At 38.3% G+C, this 25,620-nt stretch overlaps 1 protein-coding gene across 1 annotated transcript in view; it reads left to right on the forward strand.

The window, feature by feature from the left end:
* Positions 1 to 1,390: 1,390 nt before the first annotated feature.
* The window catches only part of ERBIN (erbb2 interacting protein), a 125,682-nt gene continuing 101,452 nt past the window's right edge, over positions 1,391 to 25,620 (forward strand). The window contains exon 1 of the mRNA XM_059417984.1: positions 1,391 to 1,494. The gene's annotated coding sequence lies outside the window, so the exon portion shown is untranslated. The remainder of the gene's footprint in view (positions 1,495 to 25,620) is intronic.

Raw genomic sequence — 25,620 nt, forward strand, 5'->3', positions numbered from 1 at the left:
GCCGCCTGCCCCCACCCGCTGGGCTTCCCGGGGGAGCCACCGCCGCCTGGGGAGAAGAACGAGGAGGGGAGCGAAGGGACGGCGGCGGGAAAACGGGAGAGGGAGACGAGGGTTCGAGGGCGACTGGGAAAGGCGGACAGGGACGGACGGAAGAACGGACGGCCCGACGGACTGTCCGGGGAGGGGGCCGCCATCGAGCTTGCCCGGCCCCTCGGCTCCGGTCCGGGGCGGCCGCGGCGGCGGCGGCGGCGCGGGCGAAGGGCGCGGCAGGCGCTATCGAGACAATAACCCCGCCGCCCGACTCTGGGGGCGGCGGCGAGGAGGAGCTGGCGGCCTAGCGCGGCCGAGGCTCGCCCAGCGCCCCGGCGGCATCTTGGTCCCCGCCGGCCGGGTTCCGCCGCCGCCGTCGGGTGTGCGGGGCGCGCCGGGCGCCCGGAGCTCGAGGCTCTCCGCGGACTCCCCCTTGCCCTCCCCCTCCCCGGCGCGCGCGGAGCTGGTTTTCCGGGTTCCCCTGGACCGAGCTGGATCCTGCTTCTGCGCCAAGGCAGGAAGTGAGTTTCGCACGGTAATTCCGGGCGGTGTCACGAGTGAAAAGTTTTTTTTTCGGCGGAGATCCTAGTTGGGGCTGGGAAACTCCTGTCTAAGTTGAGACCAGGAAACCAGCCCTCTTCCCAACCCCCTACTCCGAACCACCTACTCGTCCTACTGCGGGAGGCCACTCCACATCCGCTCTCACTGGAGAGAGAAATTCGGCTGGATCCAAAGTGACTAATGAAGGGAAGGAAATCATGTCTGGCGAAGCCTTGAAAAAGCTGCCCTGAGACACTGCCCGACCGAAAGGTAATTTTCTCCACAAGAACAGCTCTTGGGCCGGGAAAGAGAGGTACTTTGGGGTTTCTCACTTTTCCCCCACTTGCTCTAGATTAATCTTTCGTAGTGTCGAAGTGGATAGTCTTTCAGTTGCTAAATAGTAAGTAGAACTGATTTTTCCCCCTTCTACCATCTGGACTGTGGTTACTTTAGAAGAGGTTGTAAGAATGCGGTGAGACGAAAAGTTTAAAGCAATCGGAAGAAAGCGTGCCTTTGTTCAGCACTAGGTCCAGAAGTTTTAGTTTCCTAAAATACATACAATGTATATATTTTATTTATTAAGTTATCGAACCTGGCAGCGCCGGTTTTGGAAAAAAAGTTAGGTCGCTGCAGCGAGGGATTTACTGTTGTTGAGATGGCTGCCACATTTGTTTATACTGTTGCCGATTACTTGACTTTTGCGTTAATTGTATATAGAGGTTTTGTTTTATTTTTAGTTGCAGCCCTTAGAAACGTATGTGGTCGGATTTTATAAACGAACTTTGCCATACTTAGTCTTTTTGTTTTTTTTTTTAAGGTGGGAGATGTATTTCTTCAGTAGCTGGCTCCTTTTCGGACGTTTACAATCTCAATGATACTTGTTTGGTTAATCGAAAGGAAGGAAGTATCTGCTTAATTTTTCTTGTAAGTGACCTAGGAAGGAGAAGGAGAAAGTATTATGGGTAAAGAGTTGTAATTAAAAAACAAATACACCCGTAAGTAGTCTGATCTCTTAGGACTTCTCTGTAGTTAAGAACAGAATATATAAAGGAAAGTAAAACGCTTAAAACGATTTTTATGGAGGTCTTATTGATTATAATAAACATCAGTTCTTTTACTTTAGTACTTTATTTACATTTTTGTATTGGTCCAAATGTTTTGGCTGTTTCTGTCTAGTAAGTGATAGGTGCCTACCCTGGTGGCAGAAAATTAGTGAAACATGGGAGACATTCCACCGGTCAGAGCTATAAACACTTCTGAACCAATTGGTAGTCCTTAAAGAAAAAACTAGTTTGTTCACAACAAACACAAACGGCTTTTTGGTTGGTGTTTTATTTATTATTATTTTTTAAAGATTTTATTTATTTATTTATTTATTTATTTGACAGAGAGATCACAAGTAGGCAGAGAAGCAGGCAGAGAGAGGGGGAAGCAGGCTTCCGCAGAGCAGAGCGTCGGATTCGGGGCTCGATCCCAGAGATCTTGACCTGAGCTGAAGGCAGAGGCTTAACCCAGTGAGCCACCCAGGCTCCCCTGGTTGGTGATTTAGTATTTTTTTTTCCCCCTTATACTGTGGTAAAGGAGGTGAAACATAATACCGTGCTTTGGAATAAATATTAAATGAGTATGGCATCCTGTTGATAGGTATATTTTAACTGTAAATTAATATTTAGTTTGCTCATGCTACTCCATGAAAAATAGTTGACATTCTTTAGTTGAAAGAAGAAATAGCTTTTGAAGAGCAGGACCAAATTATTTCACAGCTTGTTTATTATGTTAAGTACATTTCCAAAATGGGAGTCTCTTAACTATTATTATATATTGTATTGATTTTTTTCCCCTCAGAGGTCGTCTTTAAAAATTTATCATTTATTTATTTGTGTTGGTAAGGTGGTGAACCATCAAGTCATTCCTGTTAAGTCAGAATAGCTTTATGAAGGAATTTAAAAGTCTATAAGTGATCTACTTTATGATTTGGGACATAATATTAAGCAAGGAAAGAGGTTATTCTTGGGCATCCGAAGGAGCAGAACAAAATAAATGGCATTGAACTTCAGTTTCCTTATATGGCTTCTACTTGGCCTCAGAGCAACAGAGCCTTAATAGAGCAAGTCTTTTGTAGAAAATTATCACTCTGTGAAGATGTTTCTCTGCATTAGTAAATTTTACAAGTGAGAGGTATTGCAGCACTTGAAAGTGACTGCTTAAATCCGTTTTTAAATAAAGTTCTTGATTTTTTTTTTTTTTATTTTGAGCATCAGTAGTATGTTTAGATGCAGAGAGCACACTTTAAAAATGTGTAATGTTCACCCTTGTAGAACCTTGGATTCCTTTTATACCATCAAGACAAAATTCACTTTGTGGTTTACTTAGAATTCTGTTACTTCAGTACTGAATTAACGTAATTAATTTCAGGCTTTATACTATTGTCAAACTACATATTTTCAAGCCTTGTTTAAAATGTGACTGTACGGTTTGAAAAGAGGTTACAGAAAGATGGTAAACAGTTGAAATATTCAAGTGGCTTTACATTTTGGATATTCTTCTTAGTATTCTTTTTCTATACTTCTTAGTCTTGTATGGGTTTTCTTAGATTAAATTGGTAAATCTGGAGTACTTCTAAACCTTTTGTTTACACTGCACAAAGTACGTATTTAGTGGCGGTATTTATGGAAAGTACTTAGGAGTTTTCAGTAGTGATAAACTTAATCCTTTAATTAATTAATTCAAATATTACATTATAAAGTTCACTTGTTCAGATCAAGCTTTTGCAAACTTCTCATGTCTGAAAAGCTTACAGTGGTTCAAATATGGAAACCAGCTTTTTATTGCATGTTATTTCTTAATGAAGTAGTAGCTATAGTTACAGACATTTTATGTATATCATTGGTAAATCTCTAAATTCACTTCTTTTAGAGATGCTGATATTGAACTCTTGGTAGTAAACAATACCTTACTTTAAGAAACACTTAAAAATTTCAGAAATATGGTGCATCTTTCAGCATTTATTTTAAATAATTGTTTATAGATAACATAATTTAGACTTAAAGCTGTTTTGGCTAGGAATAAATTATGGCAGTGTTCATAAAGTATTTGGGTTTATGCAGAATTTTAATGATGCTGGATAGCAAAGTAATTCTCTTTTTTGAGTGCTGCTTAGCTAGATTCTATTTAAACACTTTGTTGCTTGCATTTTTGTTTTGACTCTTTCCTTTGCCTATTTCCCTATTAGATGCTTGGGGGGGCGTGGTAAGAACACCTGTGTTGTAAATTCTAAAGAGGTCTTTATCTTTTCCTTTCTTGACAACATAAATTGTACTTGTGCAAAATAGATTTTTCAGTTTTTGCATGCAGGCTGTTTGCTCCTGCCATAGAAACGAATACGTGAATTATACTTTACAGTACATACTTCTGAATTTTGTAAGGAAAGAATTCAACACTTCTGCCTCCAAGTTTTCTTTGACTAGATACTTTTTTGTTTCTTCCTTGGTGCCTCTCATAACTAACTCTTGAACCATACTGCACCCATTTTTCAGATTTACCTTTAGTTTTCTCCTCTGTCTTAGGTTTCCTAATTGTAAAATAGGAATCTAGCTATTATTATGCTTTGTCTTCTCATTTCTTTTTTTTTTTTTTTAAAGATTTTATTTATTTATCAGAGAGAGAGGGAGAGAGGGAGCACAGGCAGACAGAACGGCAGGCAGAGGCAGAGGGAGAAGCAGGCTCCCTGCTGAGCAAGGAGCCCAGTGTGGGACTCGATCCCATAACACTGGGATCATGACCTGAGCCGAAGGCAGCTGCTTAACCAACTGAGCCACCCAGGCGTCCCTGTCTTCTCATTTCTTTAGCTTCCTATTTTTTGTAGTTTGCTTCATTTGCTTCCTCTATTTTCTCCATGTTCAGCTATTTCTTGATTATGTGTTGCTCTTTCCCTCTTTTCTAAACTTTATGAGTCCGTGCTCATCACCTAAAAAAACTATTCACAAAATGAATAGAAAAAATTTATTTGCCCCATTTAATTGTAAATATCACTTTTGCATTACCACTCAGTTTACATGCCAGTATTATAACCAGATACTCATAATAGATTTTTAAATTTATGTTTCCTGAACTTTTTTTTTTATAAATATCCACAAAATTACCTCTGTTAAGATCATGTTGTTATGTACTCCTTTATTAAGACACTGTAAACCCCTCTACCTTTTTGTTTCATTATGCTTTTGGCTTTTTAAAACATATAAGCTTGGGCGCCTGGGTGGCTCAGTCATTAAGCAGCTGCCTTAGGCCCAGGTCATGATCCTGGGATCAAGTCCCACATCCGGCTTCCTGCTCAGCAGAGAGCCCGCTTCTCCCTCTACCTCTGCCTGCCGCTCTGCCTACTTATGTTCTCTATCTCCCTGTTAAATAAATAAATAAATAAATAAAATCTTAACACACACACAAGCTTATATCTCTATTTTTCTTCTCCATTTGTCCCTTTCTTTTCTGTCCTACCCCTCAGGTTAGATGTCTTTTCTCTCAGTGTCCCTAAAATTTTGAAATTCCCTTCCTTTGTTTGTTTTTATAAAATAAGCACGGTGGAATTCTGTCACTTACTTTATTTTTGTCACTGGAATTTTTGTTTCAGGTACCATTGGATGAAGGCCTTGCCAGGCTTTATAAATGGTAGTATGTAAGACAGTAGAAAAGATTATCTAAAAATGAAGTTAATAAAAGAAGACTTTATCTGAAGAATACCTATGATTTTAGGTATATAGAATATAGTAGAAAAAGTAGGAAATAATTTTTTTTAAAAGATTTTATTTGTTTATTCGACAGAGAGAGGTCACAAGTAGGCAGAGAGGCAGGCAGAGAGAGAAAGAGGGAAGCAGGCTCTCCGCTGAGCAGAGACCCTGATGCAGGACTCGATCCCAGGACCGTGAGATCATGACCTGAGCTGAAGTCAGAGGCTTAACCCACTGAGCCACCCAGGCACCCAGAGAATTCACTCTATTATAGCACAATATAATTATAAGTAATAGTAGTAGACCTAAGGCAACTATTCCAAATTTTTTGGTCTTAGGATCCCTTTATACTCTTAAAATTACTAAGAAGTCCCATAAAGCTTTGTTTTAAGTGGGTTATATTTACTTTATTTCCCATATTAGAAATTCCTAAATATCAATTAATTTGTTTAAAAAACCATAAATCTGGGGTGCTTGGGTGGCTCAGTTGGTTAGGCATCTGCTTGCATCTCAGGGTGTGATCCTAGGGTCCTGTGATGGAGCTTCTGGCTCCTGCTCAGTGGGGAGCCCCTGCTTCTCCCTCTCCCTCTGTCCCCCTCTTGTGCATGTGCATGTGAATGTGCATGCGTGCACATTCTCGAATAAATAACATAAATCATAGTATGTTATCATGACATTGATGTAATAAAACAACAAGAACAATTTTTCAAAACAAATGGTAGCAGAATGAGGGACATTGTCAAATATTTCTGCAAGTTTCCTATGTCTGGGTAAATAGAAACAGCTTGGTTCTCACATCTACTTTTATATTCAGTCTGTAATAAGTTGTTCTGGTTGAATTATATGAAGAAAATCCAGGATTATACAGAGAAGTGATTGGAAAAGGAAGGAGTATTTTCAACATTTTTTTTTATAATTGTGGATGATATTCCTTGATACCACACCAAAAAAAATTTTTTTTATAAAGATTTTATTTATTTGTCAGAGAGAGAGCACGCAGGCAGGGGGAGCAGCAGCAGAGGCAGAGGGAGGAGACTCCCCACTGAGCAAGGAGCTCAATATGGGAATCCATCCTAAAACTCTGGGATCATGACCTGAACTGAAGGCAGACACTTAACTGAATGAGCCACATTTCATTAAGAAATGTTCCCACACCAAAATTTAGAGGATAGCTGCAGTGTCAGATGTGACACTGTATCAGGGAATTTTTGATTCTTGTTACCTGAAAATCCATTAGTTTATCTTGCACTTTGAATCTTTTACCTGTGCATAATTTCGTGACATCCCATAATGGTTGTTGGAGAAATACTGGTTCATTGAGTTATATTTACATTTTCGAGAATTTGATGTATTTCATTAGGTAGTAGAAAACAAAAATTATTAATATCACCACTAATTTCATCAAAAAAGTTTTTAATATTGTGAAGTTGTCAAAATCAGGGTAACAGGTAAACATTTCTGAATTTTCACTTGGAAGTTTGAATATTAATCATTGGTAACAAATTCTGTTAGTGTTTTTCCCTTGCAGTTGCAGGCATACTTGGTTTATTTTTGAGAAAATGTCTGCCAGATTCCTAAGTCTATAAGCATAGTTTGTCATCTGTTCTTTTAGGTCAAAGTGGTGTTTCATGAGAAAAAAGCTAATTTAGCTTATAATTTGAAGTAAATACACAAGTATTTTTCCTCAGCATTGCCATTCTTTCACATAAAATGTTAAAAAGACATGTATTAAAGAGTGGAAATTTAATAAAACTATTTTATACTGCTTTATTAAAGATATTAAGTGAATGTGGCATTTAAAAAGAAATCTGGGAATTAACTGTAGAGAACAAATTGATGGTTACTGGAGGGAAGGTGGGCAGGGTATGGCTTCAACAGGTTATGGGTATTAAGGAGGGCACTTGTGATAAATCACTAAATTCTGCACCTGAAACTAATATTGCTCTGTATGTTAACTACCTGGAACTTAAATAAAAGCTTCAAGGAAAAAAGAAGATATCTGGGAATATGCAGTGGTGTTCATATAGCTTGATTCCAGTGGTTTTGCACTAAATTCCACTGGATTTTTGCTGCATACCTGTTAATGTAATAGGAGAGGACACATGATGTTTCAGTATAATTGTGAAAATAGTTTTGATCTTAAAGAATCTTTCCAAGTGTCTAAGGACTTCTAAGGCCCAAGGAGTGCACTCTGCACTTTGAAAACTTAGATGAATGTTGAGATTTATGGAGCTTTCATTATTTCCTTTGATTTGTGCTCCTGTGTGTGGTGTATGTATGTGTGTGTGTGTCTTCTAGCATTACATTCTGAAAGAATCCTGAGGCTTGACATTTTATTTTAGTTCACCAATTTAGCCTTCACTTATTTTCAGTTACTTTATTTAGTGGGAAGGATAGAGTTTCTGGGAACTCTTGATTTTTCATGGGAGTAGATTTTTTTAGAGAGAGGGATGGAGAGCACGTGTGCGGTGGCAGGGCGTAGGTACAGTGGAAGAGGGAGAGAGAATTTTTTTTTTTTTTAAGATTTCATTTATTTATTTGACAGATCACAAGTAGGCAGAGAGGCAGGCAGAGAGAGGGGGAAACAGGCTCCCTGCTGAGCAGAGAGCCCGATGTGGGCTCAATCCCAGGCCCCTGAGATCATGACCTGAGCTGAAGGCAGAGGCTTAACCCACTGAGCCACCCAGGCGCCCCGGGGGGGGGGGGGGGAGAGAATCTTAAGCAGGTTCCGTTTTCAGTGTAGAGCCAGGATGCGGCGCTTGATCTCATATTCCTGAGATCATGACCTGAGCTGAAATCAAAAGTCGAATGCTTCACCAACTGAGCCACCCAGGCATCCCATAGGAGTTGATTTTTAATTTTTAGTTGTATTTTTTATTTACTTGTAACCTGTTGAGTCTCTGAGATAAAACTTTTACATTGTCTTCTGTTTCCTCTATTAGCAGTATAGGAGATTTGATCTTACTGTACTTGGTATATCCATCATGCTTCTAGTTTTTTTCTCATGTTTGATTGTTCATTGTGGTTATTGCTTTGTATTATGATCCAGATTGTATGGTATTGGTCATTTCATGGTATTCTCCCAGCCCAAGTGAATCCCTGTTATTCTGTCTTTGGTATAGTTAGTTAGTTAGCTAATGGCTTTCTCCTTTAGGGTATGTGGTAGTTTGTCCTCTTACAGGTGTTTCCTGTCCCTCAGGGGGTAATATTCCCATTTTCACAGTTATACTGCCCAAGTGCCAGAAATCCCATAGTATAGCGTGCCTGCTGGAGGCCTTAACCATGCAGCTGTTCTATGGTTTTATTACCTGGGTAACTGCCCAGGACACACTTCGCAGTCCTCCTTGCAAAGAAAACTTATTCTTTTTGGAGATCCCACTTTGTTTTGTATTTGGTTCCTCAGATGTGTTGTGGTTTGTTGTCATCCCTTCCCTTCCCCCCTTTCACTTCAGATTCTCAACAAATTCCATTCTGTGTTGTTATCTGTAGATAAACTCTTCTCTGGTAACTGCTACAGATTTTTCGGTAATATTTCTTTCATGTTTAAAAGTTTAGAATAATGACAAATATACAGAAAAGTTGAAAGCATAGTAACAAAAACCTTTCTTGTCCCTGAATATATGAGAGTATGTTGCCCACCTGATCGATGCTCCATTACCCCCAAATACTTTTTTATTACCTACAAAGAGGGACATTATCCTGTGCAATGACTTTATAACTGTCAAAATTAGGAAGTTAACGAAGACTACATTTCCCACATCTAAATCTTACCAGTGTCCCCCACGTCTGTTAGAGCAAAAAGACCCACATGACAATCTTATATTACATTTAGTTGTCATGTCTTTAGTCTCTTTTAATCTGGAACAGTTTCTGTGTTTACTTTCAAGGACTTGACTCTTTTCAAGATTGTAGATCTAGTTATTTTGTAGAATATCCCTTAATTCTATTTCTGTGATGTTGTCATGATTAGATCTTTGATTAGATTTTGTGATTAGATTTAGATTTTTATGATTAGGTCTTTGGAAGGGTTATCATGGAAGTGATGTTGCATTCTTCTCATTGCGTCTTATCAGGTCATAGGCAATTTCAGTTGTCCCATTATTGATGAGAGTCATTGATTATGCGATTATGGTTGTAACTACCAGATACCTCCTATGTCAAGGTATACTTTCCTTACTTGCAATTAATAAATATTTGGGGGGTAGGTACTTTGGAACTATGTAAACATTTTCTTCTTTATTATTTTTTAAAAAGATTTTATTTATTTATTTGACAGACAGAGATCACAAGTAGGCAGAGAGGCAGGCAGAGAGAGAGGAGTATGTAGGCTCCCTGCCTGGCAGAGAGCCCGAGGTGGGGCTTCTGCCCAGGACCCTGGGATTATGACCTGAGCCGAAGGCAGAGGCTTTAACTTAGGCACTCCTTCTTTATTTTTAACTTACTCATTTATTTACATCACCATAAACTATTACATTCACTGGGTTATAATCTATTATCATTTGTTTTGATACTCAGATGTTCTGGATTTGGGTAGTGAGAACCCCTTCTAGCTGGCTTAATTTCTTCTTTCTTTTTGATACAGTTCTTCCTTCTTGTATCCAGCACAATATGGTGTTCTAGAGTTACCATTAAACTTGCTCCGGTAAGTTTTAGTGGAAAATGGTACTTAGAAGCCAAGATCTGGGCACTTCTTGTCTTTGTTGCTTCTTGGGGTATTGCTGCTCCCAGGCCGCCTTAAGTGCATTAAGCTAGGGGATATTTTTGTATGCACACACGTATACATTCACATTTATGAATATATTTCAGTAAATATAGGATGGTTTCTCAGAGATACATTTCATTTTAATTCAGTACCACAGGGTTCATTCTCATGTTGTCCCTTTCCATAGTTGTAATTTATTTCTGATAGTGAGAACTAGTTTTGTTTCTATACTTTTTTTTTTTTTTTTTGGTGAGGGAGATGTGATAACATGTTTTCAGACAGACATTTTCAGACAGAAGACAAGCCCCTATAGTCAAATTAATTTTCAAAGTATTTCTAAAGGGATACAATTCTAAAGTGTAATGTTTGGTACAATATATTTAGGTGAAATATTTCATTCCTTGGTAATCACACGTTACTGTGTGAAAGGTGGATGGAAAGAATCATATTCTTATTGTCTACATTGGCTGCATCCTTATGGAGGTAATGTTGAAGCTCAATTTTAGTTGAGTGCAGTAATTTTGATATAACTATGCTTTCTGCATTGAGGTTATATTGTTTGTAAGACTCCAAAGTTTGGCATACATATTGATCTTTCTGATAACGGTGTCCTTGGAATTTCAAACCTTAGACTAAATCTAGAGTCTGGATTGGATGGTGGGGCAGGGATGAAGTGGTTTCATTTGTATTAGGTGTAAATGTAAGAAACCTATGATCTCCCTGCCAAGGCTTTTACTTAGCCTTGGAAAGAATTGGTTTAACTTCCCCATCCTTAGAGATTTTGAAGTGATTTAAGAAGTGTACTGGCATGGCATCTGGGCGGCTCAGTTAAGCATCTGCCTTCAGCTCAGGTCATGATCCCAGGGTCCCAGGTTCAAGCCCCACATTGGGCTCCCTGCTCAGTGGGGAGCCTGCTTCTCCTCCTCCCTCTGTCTGATGCTCTGCCTGTTTGTGTTCTCTCTGTCAAATAAATACAATCTTTAAAAAAAAAAAAAGAGAGAGAGAGAGAGAAGAAGTAGTAGTAGTATACTGGCATTTCTTTTTGTGATTAGAATTAAGATTTGCTTTCAGTCTTCTAGGAAAAGATAAGGATCCTGAAAGCAGCAAATGGATTCTTTGGGTGCCCTGTTAATCTTTGGGGATTTCAAAAGATTTTGTTCATTATCCTGGGACTAACTGAAGAGTAACAGAGACTGTGAATAGTAGATAAACTTTGATTTCTTAGAGACACTTGATATCAACCTAGTGTCTTGTCTGCTCTTGTGAAAATGATCCCCAAGCCAGAAACCCTGGGAGTCTTCTTCCTGACCTTAGTTACTGAAGTCAGTACTACTTTTATCAGTTCTTTCTTTTAGGTATCCGTAGACCAAGTTATTTTAGAGTAGGTTAGAAAGGCTAGATAAGGTACAAGCAGTGACAGGCTTTGGTAGGCAAAGGGCTAAAACAATTACATTTTTTTTTCTGATTATAAATATTCAATACAGAAATATATAGCAAAAAATTTTTCCATAATCGCATCTCCCAGATATTCTGGTATTAGTGTGTTGTGTATTTTTATGAACACTTCAGTGTGTATTCCATCATTTCACTGTTCATGTATATACATGTCTAAGTATTTTTAAATATAAATGGGAGATATGTTTCAATTATATATATATATCAATTACATATTTAGAGATCTAGTAGGTATGTATATGTGTTAATAAGCGTTATGGTTGTTATACATACAGTACTGTACAGAATATATGTTTATTCTCTATTTTTTTGCACATAAATGTTTGCACTTTTATTTGCTTTTTTTCTGCCAGATAAATACCCAAAGTTTATTTGCTATGTATGTAATTCTAGTTGATTGATAGAAGCAAATTCCCTCTGAAGATACTGTATCAATTTACACTTTCACAAATAATATGTAAGCATACCTTTCTAAGTGCATTCTTGAACAAATTGGATATTAGCTATCTTGAAATAGTTGTGCAAATCTGAGACAGGGAGTAAAGTATAATAGGTAAGGACATAAGCTTTGGAGTCAGAGTGCCTAGATTTAAATCTGTTGCTTACTAACTGACGTTGGCAAGTTCATTGTAAGAATTCTTTTAAGAATATGACATTTTTGTATGCCTTTTGTGTTTCACATGGATTTAATTGGTTTATTGCTTATATGCTATTGGGTTATATAGAAGTTTAAATTTTGATATAGTGAGGCACCTGTGTGGCTTAGGGGGTTAAGCCGCTGCCTTCAGCTCAGGTCATGATCTCAGGGTCCTGGGATCAAGTCCTGCATCAGGCTTTCAGCTCAGCAGGGAGCCTGCTTCCCTACCCTCTCTTTCTGCCTGCCTCTCTGCCTGCTTGTGATCTCTCTCTGTCAAATAAATAAATAAAATCTTAAAAAAAAAATTTTTATGTAGTCAGATTAATCATATTTATGCATTTATGGGTTTAATGATATTCTTGAAAAGGATTTGTGCTAAGATTATAAATATAATAACCTAAGTTTAAGTAATGAAACAATCATCTGGATTTATTCTTAAGATATTCTTAAGATATTAGGATAATATTACTGTTTGTTGGGTAAATCTTTTTACCTGTAAAATTCTATCTTTATCAATAGTATATTCCCAAATATACTTAATTAATGTCAAGATTTTTGTTTTTGTTATGGTAATACTATATTTTCTTGATTTTTTTTTTTTCCTTCATTACAGTATGCTTAATACCTGAAAGTTTTGGATTATCGGGGTGCCCAGATGGCTCAATTGTTAGGTGTCTGCCTTTGGCTCAGGTCATGATCCCAGAGTCATGGGATGGAGCTTGCCCGGGGATCCCTGCTTGCCAGAAAGCCTGCTTCTCCCTCTCCCACTGCCCCTATTTGTGTTCCCTCTCTTGCAGTGTGTGTGTGTGTGTGTGTGTGTGTGTGTGTGTGTCTCTCTCTGTGTCAAATAAATAAATCAAATCTAAAAAAAAAAAAGTTTTGTCTTATCACCTTATTTTTGTTTTTAAAGATTTATTTTTTTTATTTGGGAGAGAGAGCTTGCATGCATATGCATGAAGGGCCGAGGCAGAGAGAGAGAGAAACCCCAGCAGACATGATGCTGAACATGGAACCTGACCTGGGGCTTGACCTAACCATCCTAAGATAATGACCTGAGCCAAAATCAAGAATCAGTTGCTTAGACAACTGAGCCACCCAGGCACCACTATCAGTCTGCTTTAAAAAGAATTTTCCAGGGGCGCCTGGGTGGCTCAGTGGGTTAAAGACTCTGTCTTCGTCTCAGGTCATGATCTCAGGGTCCTGGGATTGAGCCCCGCATCAGGCTCTCTGCTTGGCAGGGAGCCTGCTTCCCCACCCCCTCCTGCCTGCCTACTTGTGATCTCTGTCTGTCAAATAAATAAATAATATCTTAAAAAAAATTTTTTTTCCAGATCTACTTGAGTCATTGTAAGTTCTAAATGCTTCTTGCTGTGTTGATGGAGAATCGCTTCTTGGCCTTTTGGCTAAGATCAAGTATGGTTCTTGATTGAGAGTGCTTTGAGTTCATAGATTACTTAGGAAGTATAATCTAATATACCATATGTCTTTATAGGAAGGTGAGCTTTCCATTTATTTAATAGTTATATGCCTTCCAGTGTGTTTATGATTTTCTTGTTGTCAAATCCATATTTCTTATTAGTATGTATTTTTAATTTATTTTATTTTATTCTATTTTAAGATTTTATTTATTTATTTGACAGAAGGAGATCACAAGTAGGCAGAGAGGCAGGCAGAGAGAAAGAGGAAGGGAAGCAGGCTCCCCGCTGAGCAGAGAGCCCGACACGGGGCTCGATCCCAGGACCCTGAAATCATGATCTGAGCCGAAGGCAGAGGCTTAACCCACTGAGCCACCCAGGTGCCCTAGTATGCATTTTTTTTTTTAAGATTTTATTTATTTATTTGACAGACAGAGATTACAAGCAGGCAGAGAGGCTGGCAGAGAGAGGGGAGGAAGCAGGCTCCTCACTGAGCAGAGTGCCCAACACAGGGCTCGATCCCAGGACTCTGAGATCATGACCTGAGCTGAAGGCAGCGGCTTAACCCACTGAGCCACCCAGGCTCCCCCCTGGTATGCATTTAAAAAAATTTTTTTTATTTATTTGACATAGCACAAGTAAGGGGAGCTGTGGGCAGAGGGAGAGGGAGAAGCAAAGAGCCTGATTCGGGATTTGATCCCAGGGGCCCTGGGATCATGACCTGAGCTGAAGGCAGACACTTACTCCACTGAGCCACCCAGGTGCCCCTAGTATGCATATTTCTTGTAATTATAAAGAAATGCGTATATTTTTTGCTGTGTTTATTTCCACAAAGTTAATAGAAGGAGGGTGAGAGCTATTGCTGTTGTGAATGAATTTCATTAATTGTATTCTTATCTGGGTATAAAATAGAGGAAGGAGATTGTTCATATGTATCACCTACTGTATTCTGAATACTTGAAAAAATTGCTAATAGATTTTTATTCATGTACTTAGATCTAGGTATATAATTTATTGCACTTGTCAAAGTACTATTTATTTTTAATTGAATAATAAATATATTAAATAATATATTCTAACATTTAACCCATCTTTTTAACTACAAAAATTTTTTGAAGTTTTTTTAAAAATTGCAGTTGGTTAATATACAGTGCACTGTTAGTTTTAGGTATACAATATGGAGACTCAACACTTCCGTACATCACCCTGTGCTCATCATAGCAAGTGTATTCCTGAATCCCCATCACCTGTTTCACCCATCTGCCCTACCCTAACCTCCCTTCTGGTGTAACTGTTAGTTTGTTCTTTATTAACTGCAGAATTCTTCCCTTACTTGCCTTACATTGTTTGAGACCATCGGCTACTGTTAGGGTAGCAATGTGATTAATTTAGTCTTCATTAGTGGAATAGGTAATTTTTATTGCTGCCCAGGACCTTCCATTTAATCAGACTGTATTTGCTTTCTTTAGCATTGTTTGGCTGTGGGAATGGAAAGGACCAAATGTAATTTGCTAAACTGAGTGCGACTTGTTAGAGAAATAAAAATCCTTGGGTTGATAGAAGTTGGTATCTTCTACTGTAGTTCTGCCCCTTAATTGCCTCTTGAGGGTATTTTCAAGTAATACTTGACTGGCTTCATGAACCCTCTTGTTTCTTAACAAGAAAAAAAATAATTCTGATTATAAACATTTTCCTTGAATTGCTTAGTACTTAGTATGATGCATAGTAATAATTATGGATACCATTAAATGGCAGTTATTTTGGTCCTTTGATTATAATAGTAAATTCTCTACTTAGGTAGTTTATACACATAAAAAATGTTTTTGTCAGTTGATATGTTTCACTGGCTTATTAACCTTATTCTTCCCTGTAATATAATTAATACGTAATTTGGGTGTGAGTGAAAGATATGTTCCCCAGAATGCTTATATTTTCCTCATATTTAATGGGATTTATCTCTGAAAATGACTAACTTAGAAAATAGTCTATTCTAGATAACCCCCCTATCTTTTTTTTTTTTAATTAGCAGAAAAGAAAACTACTGGCCTAGATGGGGAAGTGAAATCCTAGAGGTAATTTAGTTTGTTAGTGATGTAAATGAGGTTTGAAAAATAAATGCAGTTTTCCTGATCGTATTGATTTTTTTTTAAATTCAGTTAGCTAACATATAGTACATCATTAATTTCAGATGTACTGAAATTAGCTTTCCTAGGTATTTTTTGAAGTATACATTTTCTTTAGAATAGCACTGTTTAGGATGCCTTGGTGGCTCAGTTGCTTAAGTGTCCGCCTCTGGCTCAGGTCATGACCCCAGGGTCCTGGGATGGAGTCCCATGAGCAGAGAGCCTGCTTCTCCCTTTATCTGCTGCTCCCCCTGCTTGTGTGTATGTGCACTGTCTCTCTGACAAATAAATAAAATCTTAAAAAAAAATAGAATAGCACTGTTTTTTTGTGCCAGATGTTTATTTTTTGCTTTTTTAATTTTCACCCCTCCCGGCTTTATTGAAATACCATTGACATATAATATTGTGTAAGTTTATGGTGTACAGTGTGTTGATTGCCTCCAGTGTGTTAGCTGACACTTTCTTCTCAGCACATTTTTTTCTTAACAATTGTCAAGTATGTAACACTGTATTAACAATAAAATCTATCACAGTGCTGTGCATTAGATTCCCCAGAACTATACTTTTCTTCCCCTTCAGAACCATACTTAACTGGAAGCTAAAATAGCAATATTTTCTGAATATTTTTAATAGGTATTGTAGAAAAACAAGTTCTAGGCTCATGCAAATAATGAAACCTTGGATGAATGAAACCTTGGATGAATAAACCTTGGATGAATAAACAAGTTCTAAGCTCATGCAAATTATGAAACCTTGGCAGATGCCAGTTTGTCATAGATGATCATTTTAAAATTTAGAAATAACTGGAATACAGCTTATTTTACAAAAAATAAAAATGAAATCCATATTTGAGCCAAGAGGATCTATGGAAAGATTTATCCTGAAGCAGTATGTAATTGGTAATCTCAAAAAAAATTTTTTTTAAGATTTTATTTATTTTTTTCAGAGAGAGAGATTGAGAGAACACAAGCCAACAGAGTAACAGAGCGGGTGGGAGAAGCCACTGATCAGGGAGCCTGACCGGGGTCTGGATCCCAATACCACCAGATCATGACCTGAGCTAAAGGCAGAGGCCCAACTGACTGAGCTAGTCCCTGTAATCTCAAATTTTAAAGAAACAGACTACCTTTTGAGTAGTTTCAGATTTTCAGAAAAATTGAGAAGGAAGTATGGAGTTGCCACCTACTCCATTAGTATTTCCCCTTTAACTGCCCGGTACATTTGTTGCAATTGGTGAACCAATATTGTTAACTTTTTTTTTTTTTTTTTTTAAGATTTTGTTTATTTATTTGACAGACAGAGATCACAAGTAGGCAGAGAGGCAGGCAGAGAGAGGGAAGGGGAGAAGCAGGCTCCCTGCTGAGCAGAGAGCCGGATGTGGGGCTTGATACCAGGACCTTGGGGTCATGACCTGAGCCAAAGGCAGCTGCTTAACCAACTGAGCCACCCAGGCACCCCTGTTGTTAACATTATTAACTCAGTTTACATAAGGGTTTACTCTTTGTGATGTATATTCTGTGGGTGGTTTTGTTTATTATTATTATTTTTTTAATTTTATTTTTTTATTTGACATAAAGCAAGAGCAGGAGCAGGGCAGAGAAAGAGGGAGAGGGAGAAGCAGACTCTGCAAAGCAGGAAGCCTGATGTGGGACTCAATCCCAGGAGCCGGGGATCTTGACCTGAGCTGAAGGCAAAGGCTTAATGGACTGAGCTTATTCATTTTTGACAATTTATGGATAAGTGAAATTAATGATAGCAACATTATATAGAATGAGAGGGAGGAACTGGGAATATTCTAAGAATTCTCTTTTATAATGCTCTGCATTACTTGAGAAGATCAAATTACTTTTACTGGCATGTATGTAGGAATAATGCAATGCAGAATGTAAAACTACCTGTATTGAATATTTGGAAGCTGATTTTTATTTTTTTAATTTTTTTTAGAGATTTATTTATGTATTCATTTGACACAGAGAGCATAAGTAGGCAGAGAAGCAGGCGGGGGTGGGGGTGGGGGTGGGGGTTGGGGGTGGGGATGGGAAGCAGGGTCCCTGGCGAGCAGAAAGCCCGATGTGGAATTCCATCCCAGGACTCTGAAATCATGACCCGAGCCAAAGGCAGAGGCTCAACCCACTGAGCCACCCAGGAGCCCCTGGAAGCTGATTTTTAAAGAAATTATAAACTTTTGGTAATTCATGTCCAGTTTCTGGGAAAATAAAATTTAAATATTGATCTGTTTGAGAAATTCTGAGAAATAAGCACAATTACAGATGAAAGTGGGAGCATTCTCATCGTTAAATTTTTTAATGATTGTTCTGCAACTCCTACGTGGCTTCTTTCTACACATTATCATCTATCAAGTCCAACTGAAGTACCACTGTTTTCCCCTGAAGCTTCCTCAGGTTATTTAAGTTTTCTTTTCTTTGGATTTATAACTTAAAAATTTTTTTGAATTGTTGTAAAAATTACTTTTGTATTGTTGTAAAAATTGTTGTAAAAATGATTACTGCTCTAATGATTTTTAAGTGTACAGGTCAATAATAAGTCTACATTTATGTTCATTAATCATCACTATCTTTAGAACTCTTCTCATTGCAACTGTATATGCATCAAACAGTAACCTCCCCTTCCTTCCCTCTTCTTCCCAGCCACTGGCAACCACTATTGTACTTTCTGTCTCAATGAGTTTGACTAAAGTGCCTTATAAAAATGGACAATGTTTGTCCTTTTGTGTCTGGCTTATTTTACTTACCATGATGTTCTCAAAGTTCATCCATGTTGGGGTGCCTGTGTGGCTCAGTTGGTTAAGCGACTGTCTGGCTCAGGTCATGATCCTGTAGTCCCTACGATCATCGAGCCCCGAAGTGGGCTCCTCACTCAGCAGGGAGTCTGCTTCTCCCTCTGACTCTTTACCCTCTCAGGCTCTCTCTCTCTCTCAAATAAATAAAATCTTAAAAAAAAAAAAAAAAAAGTTCATCCATGTTGTAGCATGTATCACAGTTTCCTTTTTAAGGTGAATATTCTATTGTATATACCACATTTTTCTTAACTGTTTACCTGTCAGTGGACACTTTGTTTGTTTCCACATTTTTGTTCTTATAAATAATGCTACCATAAAAATGTGTATCTCTCTGAGACCCCACTTTTTTTTTTTTTTTTAAAGATTTTATTTATTTATTTGACAGAGAGAAATCACAAGTAGATGGAGAGGCAGGCAGAGAAAGAGAGAGAGAAGCAGGCTCTCCGCTGAGCAGAGAGCCCGATGCGGGACTCGATCCCAGGACTCTGAGATCATGACCTGAGCCGAAGGCAGCGGCTTAACCCACTGAGCCACCCAGGCGCCCTGAGACCCCACTTTTAAATCTTTTGATTATATACCCAGAAAGGGAATTGCTGGGTCATATGATAATTTATTTCTATTTATTTATTTATTTATTCATTTATTCATTTATTTATTTATTTTGGCAGAGCTACTACATTGTTATCCACAATGGCTGTACTATTTTACATTCCCATCAACAGTGCACAAGGGGTAAAATTTCAGTGTATCCTTGGCAACACTTACTTTCTGTTTTTTTTTGCTTGTTTGTTTTGGATAGTAGCCATCCTAATGGGTATGAGGTAGTATCTCATTGGAGTTTGTTCTTGTTGTTGTTGTTTGTTTTGTTTTTAAGTAATCTCTAGACCCATTGTGGGACTCAGACTCAAACCCTGTGATCAAGAGTAACATGCTTTACCAGCTGAGCCGCCAGCTGCCCCTCTCATTGTAGTTTTTGATTTGCTTTTCCCTAATGACAGATGATACTGAACATCTTTTCACATGCTTACTGGCCGCAGGCCCTTTCAATGTGCTTATTTTATATCTTTGGAGAAATGTGTGTTCAAGCCCTTTTCTCATTTTTGAATCAGGTTGTTTTGTTCTTGAGATCTAGGAGTTCTCTATATTCTGGCTATTAATCCTTTACCAGATAGATGATTTGCACATATATTCTCCCATTTTGTGGGTTGCTTTTCTTTTTTCTTTCTTTCTTTTTTTTTTTTTTTTCTTTTTACACCCTGTGGATAATGGCTTGTTATACACAAATTAAAAAAAAAAAATTTTAAGGGTTGCCTGGGTGGCTCAGTGGGTTAAACCCTCTGCCTTCAGCTCAGGTCATGATCCCAGGGTCCTGGGATTGATCCTCGCATCGGGTTCTCTGCTTGGTGGGGAGCCTGCTTCCCCCTCTCTCTCTGCCTGCCTCTCTGCCTACTTGTGATCTTTCTCTCTCTGTCTGTCAAATAAATAAAATCTTTAAAAAAATTTTTTTTTAAGTTTTTTTTTTTTTTTTAACAGAGATCACAGGTAGGCAGAGAGGCAGGCAGAGAGAGATGGGGGAGGCAGGTTACCTGCTGAGCGGAGAGCCTGATGCAGGGTCTCAATCCAGAACCCTGGGATCATGACCCGAGCTGAAGGCAGAGGGTTTAACCCACTGAGCCACCCAGGCACCCCAGATTTTTAAATTTTAATGAAATCCAGTTTGTCTCATTTTTCTTCTTCTTTTTTTTTTTTTTAAAGATTTCTTAAATTTTTATTTATTTGTCATAGAGAGAGAAGCGAGAGCGAGCACAGGCAGACAGAGTGGCAGGCAGAGGCAGAGGGAGAAGCAGGCTCCCTGCCAAGCAAGGAGCCTGATGTGGGACTCAATCCCAGGACGCTGGGATCATGACCTGAGCCAAAGGCAGCCGCTTAACCAACTGAGCCACCCAGGCGTCACTGTCTCATTTTTCTTGTGTTGTTTCTGCCTTTCATGTCTTAGTCAGGAACTCATTGCCAAACTCCAGTGTCCTGGAGCTTTTGTCCTATGTTTTATTGGGGGGGGGGGGTTAGTTTGGATTTATAACTTTTTTTTATTTTTAAGATTTTATTTATTTGAGAGAGAGAGAGAACTTGAGTGGTAGGGAGGGGGCAGAGGGAGAAGCAGACTCCCCACTGGTCTGGGAGCCCAACTCAGGGTTTGATCCCAGGACCCCAAGATCTGACTTGAGCTGAAGGCAGACATTTAACTAACTGAGCAACTGAGGCACCCCTGGATTTATAACTTTTATAGTGCTTAGCAATTTAATTTAAAATTTAAATACATAAACTGTTTTCTATTGTTACTAATTGTTAGTGGATATTTTGGTTAGCCTAACTAAATTTTTCTTTTTTTTTTTTTTCCTTTATTTTTTTTTAAAGATTTTATTTATTCATTTGACAGACAGAAATCACAAGTAGGCAGAGAGGCAGGCAGAGAGAAGAGGAAGCAGGCTCCCTGCCAAGCAGAGAGCCCGATGCGGGACTCGATCCCAGGACCCTGAGATCATGACCTGAGCCGAAGGCAGAGGCTTAACCCACTGAGCCACCCAGGCACCCCAATTTTTCTTTTTATAATAGGAGTAAAAGTGCTAGCCCTCTCTTCTCCCCCAGTTTATAAATGTTTCATTTCAGCCTTCTTTCTGGAATTAAACCCTTTAATTTGAGATAATTACAGACTCACTTGCAGTTTTTAAAAATACTGTTGTGAAATCTTAGGTACTTTTTGTCCATTTTTCCCTTGAGGCAACCTTTTGGCAAATTAAAGTACAGGGTCACAATTAGAATATTAAAATTGACCACAAGGTACAGAACAGTTCCATCATCACAAGAATCCCTGGTGTTGTCCTTATATTACTACTATATTCATCTCCTTCCCATAATCTCCTCAGAACTGTATAAATAGAGTCATATAGTATGTAACTTTTGGGATGAGCTTTTGTATTCAGCCTAACTTTTTGGAGATTCATCAGAGTTTTGGCTATAATAGTAACAGTTCATTCACTTAAGTAGTATTCCACAGTATGGACATACTAACATTTTGTTTAACCATTTCACATTGAAGAGCATCAAGGTTGTTTCTCATTTTTGACTATTATGAATAAACCTCTATGAACACTTAGGTACAGTTCTTGAATGCAGATAAATTTTCATTTTTCTAGGGTAAATTCTAAGTGTAATTGCTGTATTGTATAGTTTAGTCATATCAGAAACTGTCAGAGTATTTTCCAGAGTGGCCATAGCATTTTGCATTCTCACCAGTAATGTGTGACAAATCCATTTTTCCACATCTTCTCCAGCATTTTAGTGATGTTAACAATTTCTTTCTTACTTACTATTTTTTATTTTAGCCATTCTTTTTTTTTTTTTCTAAGATTTTATTTATTTACTTGACAGAGATCACAAGTAGGCAGAGAGGCAGGCAGAGAGAGAGGGGGAAACAGGCTCTTCGCTGAGCAGGGAGCCTGTTGCGGGGCTCGATCCCAGGACCCTGAGATCATAACCTGAGCTGAAGGCAGAGGCTTAACCCACTGAGCCATCCATGTGCCCCAATATTTTTTTGTTATATATTAATTTGACAGAGCACAAGCAGGGGGAGCCACAGAGGGAAAGGGAAAAGCAGGTCCCCCACTGAGCAGGCAGCCTGATGTGGGACTCAATTCCAGAACCCTGGGATTATGACCTGAGCTGAAGGCAGACGCCCCCACTGACTGAGCCACTCAGGGGCCCCTGTTTTAGCCATTCTTAAAGTTACATAGTGGTAGGGCACATGGGTGGCTCAGTTGGTTAAATGACTCCCTTTGGCTCAGGTCATGATCCTGGGGTTCCGGGATCAGGAGTCTCATGTGGGGCTCCTTGCTCAGTGGGGAGCCTGCTTCTCCCTCTCTGTCTGCCTGCTGCTGCCCCTGTGTGTGCTCTCTGTCCAATAAGTAAATTAAATCTTTAAAAAGTTTGTAGTGGTATCTCATCGTATTTTTAGTTTGTATTTCCCTCATGGCTAATGGTACTGAACGTCTTTCATGGGCTTGTTTATCATCTGTATATTCTCTTCAGTGAAATATTTGGTCATGTCTTTTGTCCATTTTCTAGTAGGGTTTTTTTTTTCACTGTTAAGTTTTTTGAGATTTACGTATTCTAAATACTAATTCTTTCTCCGATGGGTGGTTGGCATGTATTTTCTTCCCTTTACTACTTGTCTTTTCATTCTTTTTTCTCTTCAAAGATTTTATTTGTTTATTTGTGAGAGTGGGTGTGTGTGCACACTCGAATGGTGGGGAGGGAGAGGGAGGGTGGGAAAAGAATCTCAGCCCATGAGATCATGACATGAGCTGAAATCAAGAGTTGGTCACTTAAAAAAAAAAAAAAAGAGTTGGTCACTTAAACGCCTGACCAACCCAGATGCCCCTCTCCGAGCTCTTTAGACTTTAACAACATTTAAGCATCTGCCTTGTGCTAAGAACTGTCACGCTCAGGGGAGAGGCCAAGGAACAAATAAACCTTAACAAATAAATTAACAAATAAATAAACAAATAAATTAAGTCTTTCTTAATTATGTTCCTGGTCTGTAAGAAGCCCTACCTTTATTTTGGTAAATGAAGAAACTGAGATAAATAGGGATTCTTTTGCCAGGGTCCACTGTTCCTTCAGTCTCTTTACTTAAGCAGTTAGTTTGCTGTATCACTTTCTAGCATTTTTTGTTTAGTGATCTTTTTAGATTTTTTTATTTTAAGTAATCTCTGTAGTCAGTGTGGGGCTTGAACTCACAGCCCTGAGATCAAGAGATGTATGCTTTACCTGCTGAGCCAGCCAGGTACCACTGATTGGAGATCTTTTCAGATAATAAATAAAAGGGCAATTTTTTTAAAATTAGCTTTTCTTTTATTCTTTTACAATGTGATAGAGTTACTTAAATAAGATCTTTGTGTGTTCAATATGACTTTTTTTTAATAGTTCTTCTTAAATAAAAGATTTGAAGTTACTTTTAACAGGATGTAAATACTATAGTTAATAGAAGTGGAAAATCACATCCAGGGAAATGAATAAGGAAATAAATAGTTTTTAAGTAATTTAGCATGATTGCTGTGTTAGACCAGATTTAGCTAAGCTTCCTGGGAGCCAAGGTTCTCATTACCCTAAATAAAGAAAAGTATCACAAGTTCCGCAGAGGAGACAAAAGATTTTCCTTGCCATTCTAAATGATTTCTAAAATCTGAATTCCCTTATGTAAGAGCTGTTGAGTAATGAACAGACAATATTGTTGACAACAATTTATTATTATTTTTTAAAGATTTTATTTATTTATTTGTTAGAGAGGGAGCATGAGCACAGGCAGACAGAGTGGTAGGCAGAGGCAGAGAGAGAAGCAGGCTTCCCACCGAGCCAGGAGCCCGATGTGGGACTCCATCCCAGGATGCTGGGATCATGACCTGAGCTGAAGGCAGCGGCTTAACCAACTGAGCCACCCAGGCGTCCCTTGACAACAATTTAATAGCTCATATTCTGTAGCTCTCAGCCTCTTTTTCATGATTTTTAAAAATTTTTTATTTAAAATAATGATTTTTTTTAATAAAAAGAGAAGCGCATAAATATAAAAAGCTCAGTGAAGATGGATTATATACTAGGATAAGATAATATAATTCAAAATAATAGATTTTTTTGGTACTCTAACTTGATTTAAGGGTAAAGTAGATGCAGATGGATATATTTTATACCCCTCTATCCATCATTGTTCTAATTTGGACTTTTGCTACCTGGATAGCAGACTATTTCAGGATTTTGTTTTTAATGAAGGAATGACTTATCACAATTCCGTTTTGCTTATTGGTGGACTGGAAATCAGATGAGGAAATGGTATGTTTATTTTCGTATTATGAAAGTTGAGAAGTATTTATGTCTGAGAGAAGGCAATTCCTTTTCTACAAGGTGTTCTTGCCATTAAGAAGCTGGTAGTTTCCTCAGGAGGCAAGTTTATGCAAATGCTTTACTGAGACCACTAAAACATCAAAGAATATGATACAGGTGGTTTTAGCTTAGGAGGTTTTCAAGATTTCCAGTAGTATGACCAGTCACGTGTCTGCTATTAAAAAGTCCTCATAGTCCCAGAAAACATCAAATTTTGATCCGCGTAGTGTCCCAGTTTACTTGACCGAGTTGGCTTTAAAAAATACAAAGAAAAACTTCACAGCTAATTGAAAGAGATGACTTTAGAATGAGGTTATTATTTAACACTGAGTGATTGCATTTTGGAATACAAATGTAACTGACAGAAATTATAATTTTTCCAGTTAAGATACAGCCACTCCTTTTTCTCATAAGAAGTGTCAGGACTAGTTGTCCTTTTTAAAAATAGAGTTAATTTTTCAGAGCAGTGTTTTAGGTTCACAGTAAAATGGAGCATAAGGTCCAGAGATTCACCCATAGACCCATTTCCACATAGGCACAGTTATCAGCATTCCCCATCAGAGTGGTATATTTGTTACCATTAATGAACCTACACTGACTTGTAATTATTACCCAGAGTTTAACATTTACTCTAGTCCATCATGAACTTTTAGGGTTCATTCTTGATGTCATACATTCTGTTGCTTTGAACAAATGTATGATGACATGTGTCCATCATTAGAATATTATACTGGGCAGTTTTACTGCTCTAAAAATCTGTATTTCTGCCTCTTCATTCACTTTTCCAACTTATGGAAAGTTCTGATGCATAGTTTTGTTTTTTCCAGCATGTCATATAGTTGGATTGCTGTATATATTTATGTACATAGACTTTTTAGAATGTCTCCTTTTACTTTGCAGTATGCCATCTCTTCATGGCTTGGTAGCTCATTTCCCTTAGCTTAGTATAATCCATTTACTCAAGGTACCAGTTTATTTATCCATTCACCTACTGAAGGACATCTTGTTTGCTCCCAAGTAGTAACAGTTCTGAATAAAACTGTGTGCATATTTTTCTGTGGTCATATGTTTCCAGGTCCTTTGGGCAATATCAAGGAGCACAATTGCTGGAACATGTTGTAAGAATATGTTTAGTTTTCTAAAATACCACCAAACTGTCTTCCAAAGTGTCTGTAACAGTTTTGTGTTCCCACCAGTACTGAATGAGAGTTTCGCTTCCTCAGTAGCATTTAGTGCTGTCGGTGTTCCAGATTTTGGCCC

Source organism: Mustela nigripes, chromosome 12 (genome assembly GCF_022355385.1).
Source record: "Mustela nigripes isolate SB6536 chromosome 12, MUSNIG.SB6536, whole genome shotgun sequence".
Taxonomy (NCBI): Eukaryota; Metazoa; Chordata; class Mammalia; order Carnivora; family Mustelidae; genus Mustela; species Mustela nigripes.